The sequence below is a fragment of the Tachypleus tridentatus genome, chromosome 8 (genome assembly GCF_004210375.1).
Source record: "Tachypleus tridentatus isolate NWPU-2018 chromosome 8, ASM421037v1, whole genome shotgun sequence".
NCBI lineage: Eukaryota > Metazoa > Arthropoda > Merostomata > Xiphosura > Limulidae > Tachypleus > Tachypleus tridentatus.
In genome coordinates, this window is record NC_134832.1 from 33,890,800 (window position 1) to 33,898,509 (window position 7,710).

The 7,710-nt window shown below is 31.0% G+C and overlaps 1 protein-coding gene across 2 annotated transcripts in view; it reads right to left on the reverse strand.

Moving 5' to 3' along the window:
* The window catches only part of LOC143222133 (tyrosine-protein phosphatase non-receptor type 5-like), a 46,391-nt gene extending 38,681 nt beyond the window's left edge, over positions 1–7,710 (reverse strand). Inside the window, exon 1 of one of the 2 annotated variants that reach the window (XM_076448149.1) lies at positions 7,574–7,710. The gene's annotated coding sequence lies outside the window, so the exon portion shown is untranslated. The remainder of the gene's footprint in view (positions 1–7,573) is intronic. The other variant, XM_076448150.1, reaches the window with a different exon arrangement.

Below are 7,710 nucleotides of genomic sequence, written 5' to 3' on the forward strand. Positions count from 1 at the left end.
TTTCAAATAATATTTAAACTGTAATACCTTACCATTCCATTAGCTGAGCACAGATTAATAGAATCATCATGGATAATCTTCACATTTTACAAAACAATCCAATAACAAAGACAATTTCATTAACCCTTTAATGAGAGTCATTATAAAAATACACAAGTTTGTATACACAGTTGTACAAGTTTAGCATTTATACTAGCAATGCTTCAAAAAACTTAGTATACTTTTAGTAATGATTAAAAGTCATTTGTACATAAAAATCAGATTTATTACTAGAATTTTTTACTACAGATTTGTTTACTAAAATAGTGTTTCATTACTAGTCCAAGTGTAAGGTAATTAACTATTCTCTGTCCTAAAAATCTCATCTGTGTAATATACAACCTTCTAAATACATTTCAAATGTTTGTTTTTAGTAAAGCTTTATATTTTGTCTATTATTTTCTCTACTCTCACTATATGGGGTCTGTCGATTTGACCAACCTCCTAACCATCACAAAACATTAGGCAAAATATAAATTATGCTTTTTTTTTTTTATTATTCTAGAATTACTACAAATTATAACAAAAAAAATGTTTACATTTTTACAAAATAGACTACATATCATAATATTATATATTTATATATATTTATTTTTTATTATACTGACCTTGCAATCATACCTAGTTAACATTAAAGTAGTTGCAATGATGCTGAGTACGTCCAACAATATAAAACTGGCCTTTACAAAATGACCTGTCCTGGTCGTGGTTTAGTGGACTAGTATTTTGTAAAAGTCATATTTCATTTACAATAAACAATAAATGTATACACATTATTACAATTTACATATAAAGGCTTAAACGTTTCTTGAAATATAGAACATAAAAGTATACCAAACAATATCTCCTCCAGCTACAAACTTTGTACTTGTTTGCTATAGGCTGCTCAGCCTTATCAAATGTCATACATGGAGATGCAAATCAAAATTTTTTTTTGTTTAATATATATATACATTTAAGGTAATCAAAAAATCATAAATTACTTCATCAGTACCATAGAATTCCACCATAATTTTTCAGACTTTGTAACTAAGCTGTATTTGGGTCTAAAAGTGTCAGTTTATCTTCTTCAAATCCAGAGTGAAAAGAAAGGATTTCCCATGCAAATAACTTGCAAAAACTTGGAGAACCATGCAGAGGGCATTCTGAGCTTTTGATTGGTATTCATAAATCATAGACAGTGTCTCAAAAAATTAAAAGATGGGAAGTTCTCATTTCATATTCTAACTTGTCAATATTAGTAATTTGAGTTCCTAATTTCATTGAAACTACAGATTTTGTATTTTGACATGACAAACTAGCATGTAATTCACCCTTACCAACAGCCCAAAAAATGCTTGAAGCACATCCTCTACAGTATTCCATTATGTCCTTGGAGTCTATGTTTCATTCATTTTAGCTTTTAGCCCAAATAAATTCTATATATTATATTGCTAAACATCTGAAAAAATCTTTTACACTTTTAAGCAGTTCTTCAGGTTTATAATGCACTACAAAAAGAGAAAGAAGACAGAAAATCATTTAAATATTTAAAAAATTCAAGAGTTGTTTGAAAGGAGAATTAAAACCTGAATAAGTAGCTGAATGTGATACCACAGATGTATACTGTGTGTGTGTGTGAACACATTTCTAAAGTACACTTTCAAAGGATTTATAAAACCTCTCTCTAACCATAAATAACACAGCAAATCCATATCACCCTATAGATGAAAAGGTAAACAATCTTATGAAGCAATGATCCACAAAAGGCAACACTACCCAGTACTGACAAAATATCAGCAACTTTAGAGATTCCTCAGATTGAAAGACATTAACAGCACATTCCACTAAGTGACAGACACTACCAATCTTAACAATAATTAATGAACCAACCAGTCCTTCCAAACCTGATAACAAAATTTTGTTCCATCTAGCTGTCCTATCCACTAAACTAAACTAACTCATCAGAGCCTGCCCTTATTTATATATTTAACCTTCCCTTAAACTCCCTTACAATTACTGCAGTCACCACACCTAAAGGCAATGCATTCCAAAAGCCAACCACTCTTCAAAAATGTTTGGCTGAAAATGTTTCCTTGTACAACTAGTGATCATTTAAATGTTGGTTTCACAATCTCCATTCTCTCAACCATTTTTTTTAGAAGTTTATTAATCTAAAATATTATCTTGATAGTTTTCCTAACCTATTTAAAACCATCCTGAATGATTCCTAAAAGCCTACCTACTTCATGTTTTGACTATCACTTTCCCATCTATATATCCAAATTAAATTTCCTCATAATTATGAGCTCCTCAGCAGACAAAATATTAATCTTACCAAAATGTTTCTCCTTAATTTCATCAGTTTCATCTGGTAGCCTGTAACAAGTTCCAACTAAAAACTTTGCACCCCCCTATATCTACTAACAGAAACCCAAATATATTTCATTTCCTTGCTATTATCTTTAATATACTCAACTTCAAAAGAATGTAGCTGGTATCTTATACCTAAAGCCATTCATCCCCTTCTTTTTAAAAAAACTTTCCTATGAAATAACTTATAATCCTGTTTCCAAACATTCTAGCCAAAGTAACATCTTTAATTATAACATCACTTAAGTTACTCATCATGATCCTAATTTCTTGTACTTGGTTTCATTCTCTTCCATAGTTCATCAGCAAAAGTTAAAGGCTGCAATCTGTTACTCATAATAACTCGCTCATTACAATTAAATTCACTATTTCTGCCCTAACAGCACTGATTCTAACTTCCTGTAAGTCATTACTACCTACTGTATTTAAAGCATATGAAAGCTTGAGTTCCTTTTTAAATACTGCTGCCATTTCTCACAGTTTACAATTCTCTTTTTCTATCATTTCTACTCTTTTTAGGATAGCTTCTCAATTTCTTCTTCAACCTACAAACTATAAATAATTTGAGTTACTTTAGCTTAATAAATGCAATTGGAACTAAAATTACTCTGGCTGCTGTTACCATAGATACCCTCCAGTAAACACTTACACCAAATAAAAAGCTGTAAAATACAAAACTTAAACAATACTCATGCATAATATTATCTGTATATATCAGAAGTTTCCAAACTGTGTCACAGCAACTTGCTAGGATGGTTGCAAGTGTTTTACCAAATCAATAATTAAAAACATAAAAAACAACAAATATATATTGTATGTGGTAGCTATAGAGTTGTGAAAATCAGGTGAGTTATCGTGTCAGCAGTAAAAAAAAAAAAAGGAAAAGTTTAAGAACCACTGATATAAATATATACACACACACAATACTATTTAACAAATTCTAATATGGCTTAAAAACTAATAATGTATTAAGCAAGCATAGTATTCAACAAGCAGATAAAGTATAAATTTTCTATTTAATATAATATGAATACTTCACCATAACGTTATATCTTCAGATAAGTGTACAATTAATGAAAATTGCTAATCAATTAATCAAGCTCTTTAATCAAATATATTCAACTAATTAATTTAACAAGATAGTTGAAAAGAAAATTATACAGCTATAAACCAAGTTTTGATATCTAAAGTGAGCAAAGCACAAAAAACCCAACATGTAGCTGTATGCTTCCCAACAGACAACATTTCAATTAGTTTATTATTTTCGTGACATTAATCAATTTAATCACAACTTCAATAACAGAATAGCTGGAATAATAAGAAACATTACTAATTTGAAATGCTAATTTTGATTAGTTAATTACTGATATCACAACCAACTTAATTGATCCTCATATGCTGAATACAATTATTTCCTAAATATGATTAAAGGAAAGAAAGAGACAGGACCAAAGGACAAAGAACTCGAACTAAATCACTTATTGTTGCTTCAAGCACTAAAATATTAAAAAAAATTAGATTGTGGAGATGCAAGGGCAAAAGAAATTACCAAAACTTTAATGGAATTTATAGCTCTGGTTGATTAAGCATTTCAGAGAATGTCTGGAGTCTTGTAACACACTGCCTAGTATAAGGTTTATTTTATGAGGCATAAAGATGTTTAAGTTTGTTTTGTTTGTTTTTTTAATTTCGTGCAAAGCTACATGAGGGCTATCTGTGCTAGCTGTCCCTACCCTCTACCAACTCTTGGGCTACTCTTTAACTAATGAATAGTGGGATTGACTGTAACATTATAATGACCTCACAGCTGAAAGGTCAAGAATGTTTGGTGTGAGAGGGATTCAAACCTGTGACCCTCGGATTACAAGTCAAGTGCCTTAACTGCCTGGTCATGCCGAGCCAAGATGTTTAAAAATGATCATGTCTCAGCACTAAACTTCACAACTGATATCTGGAATTCTGATGCAATGACAATACTGACTTTAGACAGTTTAAACATAATGGATAGACTTGAATTACAAGTTTCAGAAGGCAGTACTACAAAATAACGAGTCTTGCAGTTTTCTTAAGGCAGAGACTATTTCATTAGTCTTTGACAAAGAATTTGCAAAATGGAAAATTTAAAGTATTTACATTCACTTGATTACCAGGTATAATACATGAATTATTACAAAGATAAATCTTGCCTCAAGTTTGCCAAGCTTACTTCAGTACAGTGTAGTTAAAAAAAAGTGTCATCACAGTATAGTGTTCAACACAATAATTTGTGACGACAAGAAAACCCACTTGTAGACAGAAATATATTTGTAAAAATGGCTGGTATGGGTTGAGAAAATTTTTATGTAGAAGAGCGAACAATGTTTCAACCTTCATACATAGTGTTCAACATACTGGATATTGGAGAAAAAAAGCTGTTGGAACCTTCAGGTTCTCTTCACTGATCTTGTCTCACCTGCACTGGATACAAGCTGAGATCAGAATGTCTTCCATGAGAACAGAGCATCACATACAGACAAGGTGAAACACAATAATTACTACATACTGCAAAGTCTTTTGGAAGAGAAGTAAAAAGAATCAATGTTGCAGGCCTTGAAAATCTAGTGAAACTGAGTCAGAACTCTTCTACTGCATTTCAAACCTTCTGGATCCAAAATACATGGATAAGTACTTTATCAACACTGACAAAGAGAAACTTGCTACACACAAATGTCATTGACGTGTCTAAAACAAACGAGTACAACATGCAGTGATGCAGAACACGAAGCAGCTGACGAACTTGTCTCAAATAAATCAAATGACAGAACTAATATAATTTCCAACAATAAATACCCCATGTTCAATATATGACAAAATATCAGAAGAAAGTTCAACTAGGGTAGAAACTGATGGAAGGAATTGCAGTGCTGTGCTTCAAAACACAGTTACCTGAGCAAGCCCATTCTTTTAAGTAGTCCACAAAAACTAGAGGACTTGGAGAGAAACAAAAGCTATTTTACCACTTTGGCTGAAGCTGTACAAGTCTTCTTTTGTCCCCAACCTACAGTAGAACTAACAACAAGTGGTTGTTAAATGCTGTTTCTTATGTTGTGGATGAGAAAAGGAATGGCCTGATATGCAATAAAGCAAAACTATCACTTCTCTGTGAAAAGCTCTCCACATGTAGACTTATGACAGTAAATAGAGCTAGAAGGCAATGAATATAATTCTGATGCTTTTTTTCATTGCTTAAATTATTATTTAAATGTATTATTAATATTCTTTACTATTACTATTACAAAACATACTACATCAGTATCTTGTATTTTTTTTTCCTGTCTTGATCTCCATTGCTTACAAGTGTAATCAGACTGTGTTTCGAAGCCAAAAGCAGATTTTTGTTCAACAAAGTGGCAAAGTTGTTAGGCTGAATTCCATTGTACAGGTCATTGCTAAGGCCACATTTCGAATATTGCATTCAGTCTTGGACTCCTTACCTTAAGGACATCAAACTTTTGGAAAATGTTCAGAGAAGGGTTACAAGAAAGGTGCATAGAATAAAGGAGTTGTCATAAGAGGAGAAACTTAAATCTCTCAAATTGTTTTATCTTGAAGAAAGAACAGTTTGGGGTAGAGATGGGGGATATAATTGATGGAATTTATGGAGTTGATGCATCATCTTTTGTCATATTTAACAGTGAGAAAAGTAGAACTAAAGGATAAATACAACTTTTAATAGTCATATTCAATTAAGACAGTTTTATTTGTCTAATATGGTGGTTGGCCTTTGGAATATGCAGCCTTTAGATGTTGAAGAGGCAATAAATGTAAATGAATTTAAGAAAAAGCTTGATAAGTAATTTAATGTCATGAGCTAGCTTTAAGTTTTTCCAAGCTAAAGTGCAGAACAACAGATGGACCAGTCATAATATAGTTTTAGGCTAACTTTGTTTAGGGGAAGTAAATAATGATGTTTAAATATAAGTTTCTACTATCAACTAATGAAAATTACTGTTACAGTATAAAAGTTAATGTATGTATGTGTTGTTTATTTTGTTTAATATTTCTAGAAGCACTAATGCAAAAGTAATTTTCAAACTTTATGAATTTTTATTAATTTTCTGAACAAAATGGCCATTTGTGATTTTTTTTTTTTTATAAATGTAACCAGCAAATAATCACATCTATGTTTAATTTTGTTTCAGTAGTTAAGACTACCTTATCTGCACTAACACCATATATCAGTCTCCACCAATATGGCTGGATAATCATATAACAACAGCCAAGAAAACCTTAGCCAGCACCCCCACATACCTTGGAAACAAGGAATTGGTGTAAGGAAAGCTCTAACATAGATGGGGATGGACATACGTTCATGGCTAGAAACCCTGTTACTGTTAGCTCAATAAATAGAACATCCATCTCAAAACAATAGTTAACTGGAAGTTTAAATTAAAGTTGTAATCAAGTTAAATAGCTTTTCTGTTTTTAAATCTATTTTAGTCTGTTACATTCTCATTTTGTAACAATTGCAATCAATACTTAGACCAACAGAATAATTGCTCAAATTATATTAAAATAGTCTATATATAAGAAATAATGTGAATTTTTTCTTCAAGTTAATCACTAGTGCTGAGAGTAAATTTAATGAGAAACTACCTATTAATAATTAGAAATATACTTCTACTATTTAATATTGTAATTCAAATATTAAATTGCAAGTGCCTGTGCACTGCCTTTAAATTAGCAATTTCAACAATTAACATATGAACAATGGATTAACTGGTTCTTCTCCAACTTGAAATTTGATATTCAATATTGTCGTTGCATATCCAACACCCAAAAATGATATAAAAAAGGCAAATATTTAAACTCAACCTTTAACTCAAATCTTAGAAAATCATCAATATCACTATTAGTTTAACTTAAATTTTAACAATATTTAACTGTGAAACTACTTGCACTGATGATGCAAAATGTTACTTTCATATTATAGTATTATTATTACTAAGGCCAAATTACATATGCGGTCGACCAGATGGGGATATAGTTACCAGCTAAGCCTAAAGCTATACAACAGTTATAACTTATACATGTCAAATTCAGTAAATAAGTAACTAAAACTAAAATCTGGAACTATTACTACACTAACAGAAGTATAATAAAATGCGATAGTTTTGCTTTAAAGCTTAACAATATCACGTACCTGAGTTTAAAAAAGTCAAAACTGCAAACTAAAAGAAATACATTCGAACTTATGTTTCGCATTGGACGAATTACAACCGTACACACACTACGCTCTTTCGCTTTGCAGTTCTGCTCTTTTCCTTCTGTGGTGAAAAT